The sequence below is a fragment of the Lonchura striata genome, chromosome 1A, assembly GCF_050655825.1.
Source record: "Lonchura striata isolate lonStrDom1 chromosome 1A, ASM5065582v1, whole genome shotgun sequence".
Classification (NCBI taxonomy): Eukaryota; Metazoa; Chordata; class Aves; order Passeriformes; family Estrildidae; genus Lonchura; species Lonchura striata.
The window spans coordinates 52969398-52988008 of NC_140741.1; the positions used below are offsets into that span (position 1 = coordinate 52969398).

Genomic DNA, 18611 nt, shown 5'->3' on the forward strand with positions numbered 1-18611 from the left:
TTGCTTCTTGTTTTATATGCTGGAATGAAGCATGATTCTCAAACAAATCAAAATCTGATTCTGTCAGATAAAGTAGAAGTTGATTAGGATGCTAAAGTACTTAATTGCTATTGGTAATTAATTTTTGTGCTCTTCTAATTAAGTTAATAAGAGAAAAAGTATCAAATCAGCTGTCAGGATTTTGAACAAAGGAAACGAGCTTTTATGCCTACATTGCATTCTTACACTTGCATTGAAAATTTGCTAACTTCCATTGCAAAAATTCAGGCTTGAAAATTGCTCCTATCCAGTGTTCCCCCCCACTATGTAATTTTGTTGCATCCTTCCTCTTTTTTTCCCCCCTCTTTTTCTTCTTTTCACCTGAATATACACATTACTATTTAGCTTAATTAATCATAAGCTCACAATTGGCGTTATGAGACTGGATCTGACACTCCTCAACTGATGTACCATTTCATACAAATAGAAATGATTCATTGTGTGACAGACATCTTTTGCAAGAGGAAAGCTTGGACAATTCTAGTTGTTCAGTCTTCATCTAAAAATGAAATAGACTCTGTTCTAGTTCTTTCATGTACATAAAGGTGCCTTGCAAAGAGATCTTTGGTCTTAATTATCAACTGTGTTCCATAGTTGTTCCACAGCTTCCTTTCTGTTTTTCTTATGAAGATGTTAGAATGGCCATCATCATTTGATCTGTAATTTTACAGTGCTCAGTAGCAATGGCTAAAAGAGTGTCTGTTCCTCACCCTTTGGGTTTAGGAATGGGTTGCTTTGATTTCTCTAAAGATAAATAGAGGTTTTTGGTGGTTTGTTTTTGGTTTTTTGGTTTTTTTTTTTTTTTTTTTTGAGGAATATGTCCTTATCAAAGAGGTTATAGTGAAGATGCAAGTCCTCTTGAAAACTCTTATATGGTTTTTATAGAACAGTTAATTTTCTTTCCTCATAGAATTATCCTTGATCTTATTCAGTTCTGCAGAAGAGCAAAATACTCTCCTCTGAGAAACATAGACTTATGACTTATATTGACTTGAAGAAAATGGAGGGGACTCACTGCACTACAGAATTGTGACCAGTATTTGGTAAATCACCATTGGTCTCTCAAACCTTGCCCATAGACACAGTTACATTGTATTTAAATGTGTTAAATTCAGTAGCTGACAAGATTCTGTTGGTCAGTGTAATTTATTGATGTTCTATTACCAAGCCATCTACTAGATAAAAGACTTTTCATTTTTAGAAGGTCTACAAAATACTAAACTGAACCTCTGTTGTTCACTGGAGGATCACATCGTGCAAATTAGTTTGGATATTTTACTCATGGTGCAATATTGCTTGCAAATCAGGATACTAAAAAATAATGTACTTGTAGTTGTTATGTTACTTATTGACAGTGCTACTGTACAAGAAAAATGTTTGGGCATTCTAATGCACTACAGGAAATTACATTAGGAAAAATAATTACTTATTTTTAATATCAGCTTCAATTAGAAACAGACTTACATGATTAAGGAAAAAGATAGTCTGGAAGAAAATATTTTAACCTGCTGAGTAGGAAATTAAAATCAGCACAATGTAAAAATCACCAGCAAAATAGTTCATCATATTCAAAGCTAGTAACTTTTTATAACGCTCTTGCATATCCACACTTGAATTTTCATGCCAGCTATTCCCATAGGGCAGCAGTTGCACATCCAGCTGAGACATGCCCTAGGATTTGTGTTGGGCAGCAGCTGGGAGTAGATGTGGACCATCCCTATGAAGTCACTGCTGCTGGCTTCCTCCCTGCATCTCTCTGACTCTGCATTACTGCAAGAGGCTGAGCAAGAAGGGGCTCATGGAGGTGACAAAGGCCATCAACCAGCCAGAAGGGGTTCAGAGATTACATGAGTCATGACAGGTATTTACACCCGGGAATTGGGTGCTCCGACAGTTCAGCACACCCAGCACCTGCTGGTTTTGCAAAACGTTGGATGATCCTTTTGCACAGCAGACCTTACGTAAACAACTGTGTGCTGTTAAATTGTTGGCTCTCCTTCCATATTGACTGGCTTTAGAGACTAAAGGTTGAATTAAACAAATGTTTTATTCCACTGTGGCTTACGCCACTATGATATCTTTACTTCCAGATGTCTATGTTTTCTAAAGCTTCCCATTTGCCGTTAATCTTTCTCTTACAGGCTTTCCAGAAGAGAAGGTTTGAGTAAATTTTAAATGTGGACACAATAGGATAACTAAAGCCATTTAACTGTTCATACCATGTAGTTTTAGCAAGGAATCTGTATTTTGTATGTAGCAACACTTAAGGACCGGGAAATTATATAATATTCCACTCAAGCCTACCTATCTTATCTATACAGAGGCTGAGATGGACTGTTTTCATGCGGATTGAGAAGTCTGAATGTGACAATTACTCAGATTAAGATTTAGGAATATGACAGAGAAAATTTTTAATGGCATTTTTCAGCACCCTGGCAACAGCTCTCATCCCAGAAGAGAAATGCTTCAGATGCAATTAAAGATTAGTGCTTAATAAAAAATTCTCTTTCCAAAGGAACTGGATAGACTATTGGATGTGGTGGCTGCAGAATTGCAGAGTGGACCACAATAATACATAGAGTTTGGTTTAAAAAAATCAAACAAATAATCACAGGAAGACTGCTTTTCATTTGGACATGCATTTGCAGTAAAAGTTTAAAGTCCTTCATAGAAACCTTTTGGTGTATCACAGACTATATTTCATTCTAAACTGTCAAGTGATAAAAGTGGTTTCTATAGCATTTTATAACTTTGTTCATTTCAGATTCCATGAATCCTGAATTTGTGAGTCTCTCACTTCTGAGTCAGAAAGGACTGCCAGCTGTGACTGAGATGTAACTACCAACTCCATATTAGTGATTGAACTGCTAAAAGTCAATAGACAAATTAGAGCTTCTTTCTATGAGCACAGTGACCTACATGTAAAGAATTCTACACAGGGTAGGGGCCTGAGACTCAGGAAGAGAAATATTTTGAAGTAGTAAGTTGGAGGAAAATAATTATCAAATTTTTTTATGCTCTTACATGCAAACACTGCAGAGAAACAAAGTGACCAGAAATAAGAAAGTGTGTTGAAGCCATTGAGCCAGATGCTGTTCTGCTGTTCAAGAATGGTAGCTCTAGATAAGTCATCAGCAGATGAGATGTTCAGATATGTACATGCACAGCTAAGTTTGGTAATGGTATTATCTAATTGATAAAACTTTTAAAGAGGTTTAGCTATGACTAGATGCCCAGACAGATAGTGTGATCACGTAACAGATTGTTGTTTTCTTAGTCTTTATTAGTGCTCATCACTGAGCACACCTCACACCAGGAAGTGTGATATCACCCTTCCTAGCTATTGTTAACTATGTGGTTTAGATTAGATTCCTACCTTGAGGAACTTTTCACTTAGGTAAATTCTTAATTTAACTGAAAATGCACATTAAAACTTGTGGACCAGGCACAAAATGGTAGACATTAATTTAAAATGGTCATTTAAGTTCACAATTTTGAGTTAATTTTAAAAGAACAAAAACAAAGGCTGGGAATCTGAAATAACAGTCTTCACATGGTTGCAAGTGATGGTTAAATGATGGATGATTGAGTAAATTAGTGTGACTTTCTCATGTATTAAGCCACGTTCATCTAACTTAAGTGGGATAGTAAAGAAATGCCATGGAGTAGGGGAATTTTAACTCAGAAGATGGAATTTTCATGTATTCACAAACCCAGATGCAGTCTACATTTGTTTTGGTTTCTTTACAGAAGATAGGCTATAAAATAGTTTCACAAATTAAACTTATTTTTTGTTTTCTGGCAAGGTAGAAAAGTTTGGCTGTGGGCTGAGAAACTCTGTTCTTCAATTTCTGCTCCTGCAGAGTCATATGATAGACATTAGAATATTTTTAAGGCCAGACCTTGTGGTGTGAAATCATCTCTGGAGAAGATCACAAGGGAAACTTTCTCTTTTTATATAATATATATATCTCAAACAAAGGAGAGAGTCAATGCCTTGCTAGCATTCCACCACTGGTATACAGATGTTACAAATCATGTTTATATTAATGAATATTCATTGCCTAAACAGTAGCAGGCATGTGAAAGTCTGAAAGGGAAGCTTAATAGGAACAGTCTTGCTTCTTCTTATTATTATTTATTATTTTTTAAGTTATTTAATTTTAAAAGTGACTTAAAATTCTATTTTAAAATGTCTTTGATGACTTTGAAATTAATTTACTCAATAATAACTTGTATTATGGGGTATTTTATTTTATTATGGGGTATTATTGGATATTACTGGGATTTTTTCCTGATCTAAGTGCAGACTATCAATCTAAAGTAACTGCAGTGTCTTAGAACAGTGTTTTTGCACTAACTTCTACAGTGTTTCATGGAAAGCCCTGAAGGGTCTTGAGTCACATCCTGAAAGGAAGAGGCAGTAACAATCTGTCGTGGTTTAAGACAACTTAAAAAAACGCTCTAAAACAAGTTACCTCTCCTTGGTTCCAACCAATCCTCTTCCACCAATAAGGAACAGGTACCAGCAGATAAAAGTGAAAACAAAACCCTCATAACCAAATCGTTTACTGATAAGAAAAACTGCAGCAGGCAAAAAATGCCAGTAAATAATATCTAGATACAAAACTGCTAAATCTCAGGAAATCCCTGAGAACAAAGTTACCCAAATTGGTGGGGCACTGCCCTCCCGAGCTGGCAGCTCCGGCTGCCGGCGGCACGCAGGGAGAAAAGGAAAAATGGTGGCCTGTTGTTGTAGGACACGAGAAAGCACAACACGAGCCACTACGATGGTAAGGTAAAAAAGAAGAAGGTTTATTTTTTTGATTCTGACTTTTATACTTTTCCAAAGATGACAGTGGATTGGAGAGTGAATGGGCCACCTCTCCAAAGACATTGGACAAACCACCAGTTCATCACTTCCTCCACCCCCATGAAGGAATGCAAAACAATAGGTTGTTTATAGAAAATGTGTGGGAAAGTTTTCTAACAGAATGTAAACTCAGAAGGCTTTAGAAAATCTTAAGAATCAGGGTGACATCGGCCAGCCCTGCCCACAGAATGGCGGCCCCAGGAGCGGCCTCAAGGCTTGAAGGGCAAAAGGAAAATGGCATTGACCCTCCACCCCAGGATGGCGGCCGACACAAGCAATTACCTCCTTTCCACTCACATGCCCCGTGTGTGCCCAGCCTGTGGGCAGAAAAGTGTGCTGCAAAAACACTGCTTTTTCCACTAAACCCTCCTTACAGGTTCTTTAAAGAAATGTTCCTTACCTCTTCCCTGCTGTGACCATTTTCTTTTTTGAGAAAACAAAACCAAGCCAAACAAACTCGCAGATTCACAAGCACACCTTGCGTGCAGCATGGAATCATCCTGCGGATGCAGCTCTGCCCCAGGTACCATTTGCTAGCTCTTTAGAGGTGTTGCATATTTGAAATCTTCTTTGCCATCCTACAATAATCTTCAAGTACCCTTGTTGTAATATTGAAGATTATTTTATGCTGGATGAAACAGAGTGGAGTTAATGCACAGATAAAGGACTAACCTGAAATTAAGATGTGGAATCATTCATGAACCTTAATCTCTTAATCATGCAACAATTGCAGGATTTAGAAACAAACTTGTTTTTTTCTATTCTTTCTTGTCCCTTGATTTTTGTTTTTATCACTTTAAAAGGGAATAGGAACATGTAGAAGAATAAAGCTGCAAAATGGGAATGTAAAGGCAACATCAATTCTTTAACATATTTTGTCCTGAACAGAATGTTATTAAATTCCTTTTATTCCTGGGGCTCTACCAATACCAAAAGACTTTGTTCAGGCCTTGCATGACATCAAATATGCCTGGAAGAGATGCAGCATATCAGATGTTTTAATCTTGAATCTATTGAGGTGTCCTAGGCAAATATCACAGTCCCAGCTACTGAACCTAATGTAACAGTGGGTGCCATCATGCCTTCTGGGTAGGGATATAAATAAACATACTAACTGGACAAGGAAAAAGAAAAGTAGCCTGGAAAAGTCTTTTGTTCCAGAAAGAGATTGAAATGGTAGCACTGTTTATACTGACTAAGGTATTCCCATCTACTAAATCATCTGTCATTTCAGATTTTGAAAATAGTCAGAAAGCTGCAACAAAACATATCTGAGTGCAAGTCATGGATCTTGTCCATGGTGTCATAATTTTGTGATACAATTTTCTTTCTGAGATAATATTGGGAAGTGAGGATGACAGCTGTATGGAGAATCTATGGGTTGCTAATAAGCTGTTGATAGCATTTTGCACAGAGAAAATACTTTCCAGCATGCTTCTATACCTTTTCATGTGCTAAATCTTGGAGTTTATAATTTAGAAATTAATAATGAATTTCTTTCACAAAATGAAATTACAGATAGCATATTTTATTAAATATGCACAATTTTCATCTGGGTAAGCAACAGATGCGGCCAAACACCTGGAGTTACACTGGACAGCATTTCAGCAGAAATGTTCCAACACTATTATAAATCTGTAAAAGAGGCACACCCTTTTTGATAGACACTGTTTTTTCTAGACTCAAGTGGTTTATTGTGCAGCTGGTTATCTGAAACCTTCCCAAATTAGTCCAAGCTAACAATGCAGAAAAAATATTTTATTTTTTCTCCTTGAAATACTTACATTCGTTGCAGTGCTGTGCTTTTGTTAAACCTTGTATGACTATAGAGCAGTGCACAGGAAGCAGAGGTCACCACTTGAAGTTCCACCTGCCTCCAAACTTCAGCTGGGAAGTGGGCTGGGGACCAAGCCACATAACATTGACTCCAATTGATCTGAAACTCTGAAGGAGTACTAGTCAGCAAATGGCTGCATATGGTGGGAGGAACACTGTAAATGCTGCAGCAATAATTGACTTCTGGGAAAAGAATACAAACATTGAAGTGTTTGTAATTAATAACCATTTCAAGATGTTTGCCATGAATTGGAAACCATTTGCAAACTGTCCTGCTTAACTAATCATCCTATACTAGTCCCTGTAATTTGTCCTGTGCCTCTGAGAGAAATTGCAAAATGTCTCATCCATGCCCTTTAAAAGGCATTAATAATAAAGTGAAATCCAAATGTGTTCATTTTAGCTCTGAAGTAAAGCTCAAGCTCCATGCTGAGCACAATTACAAATAATGTATGAACTACCATGATGCTAACTACAGATGTCCAGCTGGTGAAAAAGAGGGTAAGCTATGTTTGAGAGCACATATGCTTACAAAGTTTAAAATGTATGACTTATCTTAATGTATTTTGCCTTCCTAGCAGTGCACAACTTCTTGCTGATACCACAGTGTACTCAGCTGCAATTGGGTATTTTTATGGTAGTCTGTAGAAGGAATATTCTCAGACTAAGGACAACAAAATCCATAGGATTTTAGTATCTCTACAAAATATAGGGTAAACTGATTTTGTTTAAAAGGAGGAACTCAATAATTCAAATGCAATAGCCATGAAAATGTTGCTAACACAAAGTTGTCTAAGTAAGTGTTAAGTTTTCTGAAAATACTGGAGTGAAGCATTTTGTATGTAGTGTTTTGTAATTCTTTGATTGAAGAGGCTTCTCCATTTGTTTTTTAAACCAGCATAAGATGAAAGAAGAGTGAGTTTTAAACCAAAGTCAAGGTGTTGCTTCATCTCGTAAAGATGACAAAATTACAAATGCAGCTGAAATTTTATCCATATGTTATGGTCCATTGTGTTCTGCACCTGACTGGTGCAGAAGCACAGCAGTCAGGCTGAAGAAGAGGGAGAGACCAAACGTGTCAGTGAGGAGCCTTGAGAGAGCAGTTGCAGAGACACAGATTAAATCTGAGATGTGAAGCCACAGCTAATTTATGAAAGGTATTTTTAAAAAGGTTTGTGAGTCAAGTGTTTTACCAAAGACAGTGACTGTTTTGTATCTATTTTATATCTGAGAACAGAGGGGTGCAAAACCTAATGACTGATAACAGTTTTGTTCCACTGTCTCTGAACTTCTGTTTTCAGTGGCCTTTTTTTGGCCATTTCAGTAACCCCAAATTGTACCTCACTGGAACATTCCTTTAAATGAAGGTAAAGCTGGATCAGCACAGTCTGTTAACCATCAGTTTAGACATGTAGAAAATGGTTGGTTCTATGTCTCCTAAAATAAGAAGGGGGACACAGGTGTGTCTGTTTTTCCACTGAAATACCCTCACTGAATACCTGCTGTTGCACATGGCATCTCCACTCAGATGTTCTTTACACAGTGGGTTGTACTACACAGTCATTTGTGTAGTACATACTACACAGGATAGACAGGAGGAGACATAATTGCTATATGGGAATTAAAGAAAGATTGAACAGGCTAAAGGAGAAGTGAATAGGATGGGGCTTAGGGATTTGGCAAACGTCCATTCTAGACACAAGTGCTTTAGGGTCCTGGTATTACTATTTCTTCTCTGCCTCTTTGGGGTTTTATTAAGGTCAGGCAGAGCCAGAGGAAACCCCATACAGCACAGGTACAATACAGTAACTTTGCCAATAAGCCAGAAGACTTGCCTGAGGCCAAAGCAAGCATGAAATAGACATAGTTATAAGCTTAACAATTTGAAAAAATTAATAGTTCAATGCATTTTCTGACTGAAGAAAACTGGGGCTTTTTTTTGACTGAAGAAAACTGGAGCCTGCATCTCTCTCCAAAGAAGTCCTCACCAAGTTGTCTTCTAAAACTCTTTTGAGGATTGTAGCACCAACAGGGATGATGTGGCCCAGCTGTTGTAAACAATAATTAAAAAAACATAATGAAAATTAATCCAATGGGACAATTGCAGTAAAATGCCACAGAAATTAAATTACTCAATCTGATAAAATTAGTATTGTGAAATATTATAGAACTACTTTCCAGAGATATCTAAATTCAGTCTAAATAATTTAATGGAGAAATACGTCCATTCTGTTAAAGGTGTATGCTAGTTCTACACTGACTGTATCAAGATTTTTCTATAAAAAAAGATTCGTTCACATTTAAAATGATCTTTCATCCTTATGACATTTCTTATAACTGCTTAAAATTTCCTGGGGTTTCAGCCTTTCTCCCCATACTAGACAATATTAATGTATTTTGCATTCATTTGCTATACATTCCCTCTAGTCCATATATACATTATAATATTTGCAGGCAGAACATTCTATTTAACTAGTAATCTAAAGTTTCACAGCTTGCCAAGAAAACTAAAGGGGTTTGAGTGGTGGAGATTAAAATGAAGAAGAAATTCCAGCACTGTAAATTGTAAAACTTTACACCTTACAGCTGCCAGTTGTAATCCACAAGGAGACAGTGTTCTTAAGCTCCCAGGAACTTAGACTGGGCCATTTTTTTAGCAAATACTTTTGTTGTTCCTTCAGAAAGGGAAGAAAAGAGAAGACAGAAGTTCCAAAACCCCAGAAGAACCCTTACATACAGAGTTATGTAGCATTCATGAGGAGTTACTTTGTCCTTGAGTGTGGAAGGATTGTGGTTATTTGATAAGATCTGTTAAGATTACACTTTTCTTGTTATTGTAGTTGAAATATAACAGCTGAAATGTTACACAGGCTAAGTCATACTAAGCCTGAGAGGATTTTCACAATGTAACATTTACATAAGATAAGGACATGGTTGTTTCTAGTTATTTTTAACTGAAATACCTTCATGTTACTATTACCACATTATTTCTGTCTTAAACCAGCTTTTACCATAAGATTAATTTTTTTTTTTTTTAAATCCATAACAAGGCTTAGTTTAATAGTCCATTTTTCTTAATAACTTAAAAAAATTAGCATCAGACTAAATTCATGAAGCAGTTAAGATTCCTGAAGTTACAGCTAACTTGCAAAAGTAAAGCAATACATTCAGCACTGAGGGATGCTGGGCAGCACATTGCTGTGCTGAGACCTTCAAAAAGGAAAACCACATCTTCTTCTGAGTAAATGAGAGGCCCAACAATTGCCTCTTTTTTCCTCTAACAAAAGAAGGAGCAATGCAAAATTATTTTGGGCAGGTCCAGGGTAACCTGGATTTAAGAAGTGTGGCATGGCAAAGGAAAGAAGGGAAAGACACAGGACAACTCTATATGTCTATTTATCATATTTTTTCTGCCTGTGTCTTTGTGGTGAGAGAGAGAAAAAGGGAAGAAAGAGGCATAAGAAATACCAAAGAATCAGACAAAGGTCAAATCTCAAGATAAAATAGTCACAAATGCAGAGCTCAGAGGGAATACTGGAAGACAAGAGAGAAAAACACCTTCTGAGCAAAACTGAGTAATAATGTGCTCCTTGCTAGTGGCTACAGCTTATGAAGAAATATCTGGATCCAGAATGATTTTTTTTTTCCTGATGCAAATATCTCAGAGAAGTCTCTATAAGGTCTAAATACCCAAGGTAAGCAAAATAACCTAGTGCTGTAACCCTTATAGTTCATTAGTTATTGGGGGAAAAAAAATATAATCTTGACAGTCTTGAAAATAAGTGCATTAGACAAGAAAGGGGCTTAGTAATCTATGTATTCACTAATTTTAAATTGTAATTTATTTTTTCAAGTACTTTTTGATTGTGCTTTTAGATTGCACCTTTGTTTTAAACTGATTTTGACTTTTTCTGAGGTTTCTTCCATGTCCATTTCTATGGAACATACTTTTTAATTGGTACTATAAAGTGCTTTTGCAAAATGAAATAGAAAACAAATACCTTGTGTTATGGAAGAACTCCATGAAGTCCCTGGATTAAGTTTGCTTTAATTCAGATTTACATATGTAGGTTTTGTGCTAGTCAAGTCTGTGAGCAGAATTAGAGATACTTCCTTAAACCATGCTTAAAAGATTATCATACCTTCCTCTGTCATTTTCAATGCAGCTGTAACTTTATTACTTTTCTTCCAGTTAGAAAAGGGAGGCAAGATTCATATGGAAATCTACTGCTATTCTATGGTTCTTTTGGTCTGAAGTAAGCCACAGGGAAATGGAAGTAGTAAACACAAGAGCAAATGGTGTCCTATGCTTTTGTTAAGCTGCATTTACTTGGTTTGACCAAGGAATAAGCACATGAAATCTAAGAGCCAAAGGAAACTTGTCTGTATAACTCTGAAGTTTTCTTTTTGGTACTGAAATCCTATGAATCTAAGTCCCTTCATGGCACTTTGGAGATAGGTCATTAAAAAGAAAAATCCTTTTCACTGGGCATGGAAGCAGCCTTTTCCCTCTTAGCAGTCCATATGGTATGCCAGGAACCAGGAAGCCTAACTGTCCAAAGAGCCAGCATTTAGTAAAAATATTTTCCTTGTAGGCAGTGAATGAACCTGCTAGAAATGTTCTAATGCTGAAATACAGTCCTTTCTAGAAGTCAGTTTTTTTACACGAATTTCCCATCAGTATCACTCTAAGAGAAGGCACACTGCATTTAGTGTGAGCTCTAAAAAGCAAGAACCAAAGTATAATTTGAATCTCATGTCAAAAACAGCTACTCATTGAGGAGTTATCTCCTGGCAGTGGTAAGGAGAAATGTAAGAGAGACACAGATTTCAAAAGACTTCAGGATAGTTACGCTTTTCACATTTTAATCGTTTCTGACACAACAGAGCTATCTTCCCTACCATCACTTTTCATCATTGAGTTTCTCTGGCAGAAAAACTGCATACAGAAGAGCTCTTATCCTCTACCTGAAATCATAGATAAAGGAGCTTAAGTTGGAATATCTTAGACTCTAAGTATTTTTCTACTTAAATATTGAGAAAAGCTTCAGAGAATGCATAATTTTGAAATAATTTTGATAAGGAACTATAGATGTTTTGTAGAAAGAATTTTAAACATTTTTAACAAATTTCTGAGGGTTTGGGAAAATATGCTTTTTCTTAAAGTTTGCCAGGCTTACTAGTTCAGCAAGACCTGTTGAAAGTGTTGCTTTAATAAGTGACCACTTCTACTCAGCTCAGTAAAGAGTCATTATTTCTCCATTTATCTTTTCTCTGTCAAATCCAAAATCCTATCCAAGTTTAAAAGGTTAATTTATTTATAGTTATTATTAATATTACTCTTGCTTGTTTTGGCTATTAATTACAATGACTACATAGAGAACTTTTATACTGTTGAGATTTATAGTGTGCAAAACTTATGTCCATTGAGATATCTAGAGTACTTTGAGTGATGGAGTGCTAGAAGAGCTGTGGTCAAGGAAACAAGACTGGTATTCTGCTTTATTCACCTGATACGATTTAAGGGATAATTTGCTCATGTAACAGGTTCTGTATATTTTTCAAATACAACCTTATTCAAAATATTTTCAATTTGTCAGTAGCTATGCTTCTGTCTCCTTTGTTTGATCCCCACAAACTAATGTCAGCTGCATTTCAGAAGTGACCCTGTTAATAATTTTTCATCTTTTCATAGAAGGATGTAAAAATTACTATATATACATTCTGAAGAAGTTCAGTGACATGCTGGAAAGCCAGGTGACTGGAAAGAATAGTTTCACAGCTGGCCCACTTTTATTAGCTTTTCCAGTATGTGAATATCTCTTATTTTAGTCAAATGAAGTATTTTCTCATGCTAATTGCTTTTAATTTTCATTGCTAATGTTTAATTCTCACTGTTAATTTTTCATCAATAGGTTTTCCAGAGTCATGCATGTTCTCTTTTTCTACAGTTTTGTGTCAGTCACCAGATAAATTTGCAGGTTATCACAATATCCTGGACATGAAATAGTGCATTATTGCTTCCAAAGCTGCTAACCTGGCATGGGTAGTTTAAGAGAGTATATCTCTAAAAAAAAATTGTCCATTTTGGACTTCTTTTCCTTTTCTCAACACCACAGTGATCTGTCAGGTTTATAACCGTATTGCACATGGATACCTCTCCCTCCTTGCTCTTGCATCATGTATCATTTCCAAATGCTCTGGAAGTGCTCAGCAAAGCTGAACAATATCCCTTTTTTGAAGACTTATTGCATGTGGGTTCTAAAGCTGCACATATTTTCTATGGATACTTGAGAGCTTTATCATGTCTCCCTCTCTTTTTCCTGTTTTAGTTCACCTGTGGCCCCAGATATCTTATTCAATACATTTTTGTTGGGGCTCATTACACTGACATTTGAATTTTATGGAAGTTTTCCTTTGATGTTGACAGTAAGATGAGTAGATTTCCTAATGAAATGTACATCAAACAGTTTGTTCACTCTTTCATGAGTGTTCTTTGGAGAGAAATGAGGGAGAGACATCTTGAAAATTAAATTTAAATTACTCCTGAAAATGAGTAATGAACAAACTGCTCATCTCAGTAAAAGCTCTAGCCAATGGAAAAGGCCAGCTGGAAGAGAAAGCCAGGTTCAGCCCATGTGAGTGGGAAGATGGAAGGGGTTAGTCAGGGCCTTCCAGAGCCAAGACTTTAAGAGATTTTCGCACCGACTGTCATCACTCTTCCCTCTCCCCACTCCCTCCAGCTATCCCTGGGCTTTTTTCCCTTGAGCTCTTTTCAACCACTGCCACCTTTTTTTCCACCACTGTTTTTTCTGGAGCAGCAGGATCCAGCAAGCCTTAGCCGTATTTGCCCTTCTGGTCACGCTTGCTCTGCCTTGGCTCACCATCATGCACCATCACCTCTGTGGAGCACTGACCCCTCCACAGCTCACCTGTGCTTCCAGCTGCCTTTCTTCAATCTCCACTTCCTCCCATTCTGCTTGCTTTGTGCTGAATTTTCACCCAGCATCACATTCTCATTGACACAAACTCTTCTTTACGTTTCCCCTGGCAAAACAAAGGATTCACTGAGTGAATAAAAATTATACCTGAATGCATGTCCATGAGAGACTGTGAGAGGATAAAAAGTAAAGAACAAGGACAGCTACAAAAAGGCCTGATAGAAACAAAGATACCCAGTAAATCCTTTTCAGACTTCACTAAGCTAGTGTGCAAGGGAAAAAGAGACGTGGAAATAATTCAAACTGGGAAACAATAGGAGAAGAACCTTTATATGAGAGGAAAAATTCAGCATTTCATTGTCACAGACTGGTTTATAGTACTACATGGAGGACCGCATCAGGAATTTACGTTGAAGGAACATAAATTTAAAGGAGTATTATTAAGGGCCTATGAATATGGGAAAAGGGAATATGATAAGGTCATTATTCATCTGGAAGAATAATGTCTTTAATATTTTGCTATTAGACTCTGACCTAATATGTAACACATTACAGAAAAAAGTTATTCATCTTATAATAATTCTAGATAAAGAAATTCAATAGCATTTTTGCAGGGATGTAAATATTATAGCTGAAATATAACTTTAAAAGAAAAGTGGAGGAATGGGCAGATGATTTAGATCCACTGTTTTTGCTTTATAGATAATTGTATTGATTATCAATTACAAGTGACATACCTGATTATTTTGTTATGTTAAAGAGTAAGTGCTTCATAAATCTAGGGACTGAATCATGGTAATGACACACCCCCAAAATCATAGACTGGGAGACTTGCTAAATATTTGTAAAAGTTCTTTTTTTGTGTATCTGCACTGAATACTAAAAAACAGTTGTATCTCACCTTGCAGCAAATAACTTCAGTGAGGAACTGAAAATTACCTTTATTATCACACATGGGAATTAAAGCTCTTACATTTTAAATCTGCTTAAATTAAAGTGGTCAGTTCCATGTAACCAGTTGGACAATCTGACTTTTTGTGGACAACATCTGTAGTAGAGAGGTCCAAATCTTGTGCCATGTTGATAAATGTATTTAGTTTCATTTGCAGAAAGTTGCCCTGGTAATGATATCTACTCATCTTAGTTAAGTTATGCAACGGCTCCAGTCTGTACGGCTCTCTTTTGGATCATATCTGGCTGGAAGCACTTAATCAGTCTCTTGACTTCTATGTGGACCTGGAGAGCCTTTAGGAGACAGAGCTGTTGCTGGGGAAGGGGACCAAGCTGACACAGGCTGAGCTGGTTTTGAAACAAAGAGGTTTTGTTGCTTTGGGGTACTGACATATGATAAAAGGACTGTTTGTAGTGACAGTAGCATCAGAACAAAGAAAGAAATAATGTATAATGGAAACCTCAGGTCATATGCTCATCTATTCTAACATCTGTAAAGAAATAGGCTTCTCTGAAATGCAGGTGGTCCACAAAGAGAGGCATATAAAATGCCTAAATCAAATACAAGCTTCAGATAATGGCTGAAATAGGTCCCCAGAGGATCTCCCTTCCTTGAACCAACTCTGTACATGACAGCCTGTAAAAGGGAGGAAAAAAACACAGATAATTTTACAATACTAGATGTGAGAGCTCAGCATCGCCAGTGGATGAGACTGCTTCAGACCTACTGTTGTTTTAGGAGAATCCAACACTAAACGATGCTAGCAATGGCACAGATGAATCTTATAAAACACATTTAACTATTAAAGGTCTTCACACAAAGGTGAAGTAATTCCAGCTGTCCTGCTGGACCACATAAAAGTCATATATGATGTCTAACTAAGATATCCATACCAGGTGCAAGTGACAGATGCAACCAGCATGATGGCAGATCAAGAGTTCTTGTAAATCTCATCAGGAGAAGCCGTTTATTAAGGGCTTCAGCATCTCCAGCTGTTTCATGTCAGCAGATCTGACTGAATTTCTGTGTTAATAGACCTTAAAAAAGTTTCTGTGACTATCCTAGTCCTTTTTCTAAATTTTTGGTTGTGGATGGTGCACTACAGGAAAAATAGTTGAAAAGTTCCTTGACACACAGACCTTATTTCCACCCCCATTTTATTTTCTATTTGGCTGTATTCAGACATTTCCTGAGGAAAGCCTTTTCCAGCTGAGGAGCACAGACATTTTGAACACAACACAGCACAGATATTTTGAACAACAGCAGGAAAGTATATGTGGAACTGCTTTTTATGTCACTTTTCACATGCAATAGTGATCCTGAGAGCAAGAAGCTGAACTTAAATAAACTGAACAAATCGTCCTTTTCTGTACATGTGGAGAGTAGACTGAGGCATTAATTCACATCTTCCCCAGTGAAGTTATAGCACAAGCTGTGAAAGCCATGGGCTGGATGTGTGACTCTGCAGTGACTTTCTCACAGTCCCTAGAGAATGAGTTCCATCTGAACTGGGCCTGACCTAGATATCCACTCCAGTGTCATTGCAGACATCTTAAGACATTATAAATTACTGATAATCCTAGCCAAATTAAGTAAAGCAACTGAGCTGGTATAAATTGCACAGCTGGGAAGAAAAATTAGTTTCTCAAATGATATTCATGTTATTGTTATACCCATTATCTGATTATTACAGATGACAGTATTTATATATAATTAAACAAATGTGTTTTTTCTCAGTGTTCAAGCTTTTTCTGTGTTTTCAGTTAAAATCCTTAGTTATGGGAGTAACCAAGAAGTGACAAGGGCTGACCTGAGGTCAGTACAGGCTGGGGGATGAGCAGATAGAGAGCAGCCCTGTCCAGAAGAACTTGGGAGTGATGGTGGATGAGAGGTTGGACATGACCCAGCAGTGTGCACTGGCAGCCCAGAAACCAAACATACCCTAGGTTGCATCCAAAATAGTATGGGAGCGGGGCCAGGGAGGGGATTCTGCCCCTTTGCTCTGCTCTTGTGAGACACCACCTGTAGTGCTCGGGGTACCAGGACAGGAAGGACATGGACCTGTTGGAGTGGATTCAGAGGAGTCTACCAAGATGGTTAGAGGGATGGAGCACCTCTCCTATGAGGGAAGGCTGACACAACTGGGATTGTTCAGGCTGGAGAAGAGAAGGCTTTGGGGTGACCTAATTGAGGCCTCCTAGTACCAGAAGGGAGCCTACAGGAAATATGGAAAGAGAATTTTAACATGCCTCTGTAGTGACAGAACAAGGGGAAATGGCTTCAAACTGAAAGAGAGTAGGTTTAGACTAGATATTGGTAAGAAATTCTTGACTGTGAGGGTGGTGAGCCACTGGAGCAGGTTGCCCAGAGAAGTGGTGGATGTCCCATTCCTGGAAGTGTTCAAAGCCATGTGGCATGGACTCCATGGCAGAAGGATTGGAATGAGGTGATCTTTTAGATTGCTACCAACCTGAGCTGTTCTATGATTCTATGACTCTACTCTGGACTGTGCAGACTGTCTGATGTGAGTGCCACAACCTGATATTGAGTGAGTGGCATGCCAGTACCAGCCTTGGCTGGATTATGCCAGCTGCAGACCACAAGAATTCATGAAGCACAGGCCTGACATGGTAATTCTATAGGACTACAGCAGACAATTTCCAGTGAAAATGACATAGCAAAGAATCAGAAAACAGGACTTTGGAGGCACCAAGGATTGTTTCATTGGAACCCCTGAAAATCAATTCTTTAGCTATACTGAAGTAGCTCCACTGACTGCTGAAAAGTAAAGGTTGGAAAACTAAGTTGCATCTCTAAGGAATACAAATTAGCATTCTTCTTTATTTGGAGTTTTTGAAGAAGAGTGAGCATGTTTTTTATATCTATTTAAGGTTGTAGCATGAAAAAGTAATAAATGAAATCAACAGAGGTGCAAAATTGGTACATTACCTAGTGTTATTCTAACCTCCTCTGAGATTTGTAGTTCCTGACTAAGGATTTGTTTATAAACTGGTGATACTTTGCTGTCCTGGGTTGTAAGATAAGCTTGTATTCCATTTGCCATCTGTTGAAGGAAAAAACCGGTTGGACAGGTTTTTGTTATCTCTCTCAGAGACAATGGTTTTGCCCTGTAGAGGCAATGGTTTGTTTATACACCATTGACTGATTCAATGAAGGGCTGGTAAATGTAACACCGTGAGGGGTCCCACCCAGAGGGGGGAAGCCAAGCACTCTATTGTTGTTTAAAGGGGTAGCTTTTTGGGGAGAGGAGGCAGCTCTCTGGGCGGGACTCCGAGAGAAGCAGCTCTCTCTCTCTTCGCGGGATTCCCAGAGAAGCAGCTCTCTCTCGCTCTCTCTTCGGCGGCACTCGCAGCGAAGCAGCCGGCGCGCGCTGAGCCGACGGCGGCGGAGCTCAGAGGCAACCCCGGCACAGAGGAAGACCGGCCCCACTGCCACCAGATCTTCAGAGGAAAACTATACCCTTCTAAAGATCACCACTGCAGCTGCAACTCATCAACTATTGCAAGGGAAGCAATTGTCCCAGCAGAACTGATACTGGCATCCCTCAGGTTCTGGACTTTTTCTTTCACTGGTTTTGTTTGTACCGATTGCATTTGCCTTTTTTTTAAATTGTTGTCTAGTTTTCTCCTAGTAAAGAATTGTTACTCCCACTCCCATATCTTTGCCTGAGAGCCTTTTAATTTAAAGATCCTGGTAATTCAGAGGGAGGGGGGTTTGCCGTTCTCCATTGCACAGGAGGCTTTGCCCTCTTTCACAGACTCCTGTCTTGTCGAACCAAGACAGAATTTGGCGCATCAACGTGAGGCCCGAGGGCATTGAGAGGGAAAAAGGATTAACAGTTCTTAAGTAATTTGGTTTTTTGTTGTGTGTAAAAACATCTTCAGCATCACCATGTGGTCTAGTTTACCTTGGTTTGGGTGGCATGTGATCGTAGCTATACTTTTCCCAT

General features: G+C 37.9%; 1 long non-coding RNA gene across 1 annotated transcript in view; it reads right to left on the reverse strand.

The window, feature by feature from the left end:
• Nucleotides 1-7640: 7640 nt before the first annotated feature.
• Nucleotides 7641-18611, reverse strand: part of LOC116184745 (uncharacterized) — a 47261-nt gene continuing 36290 nt past the window's right edge. Inside the window, exons 2-3 of the long non-coding RNA XR_004149456.2 lie at nt 13681-13795; nt 7641-8796 (exon numbers count right to left, since the gene is read on the reverse strand). This is a non-coding gene — a long non-coding RNA (uncharacterized LOC116184745). The remainder of the gene's footprint in view (nt 8797-13680; nt 13796-18611) is intronic.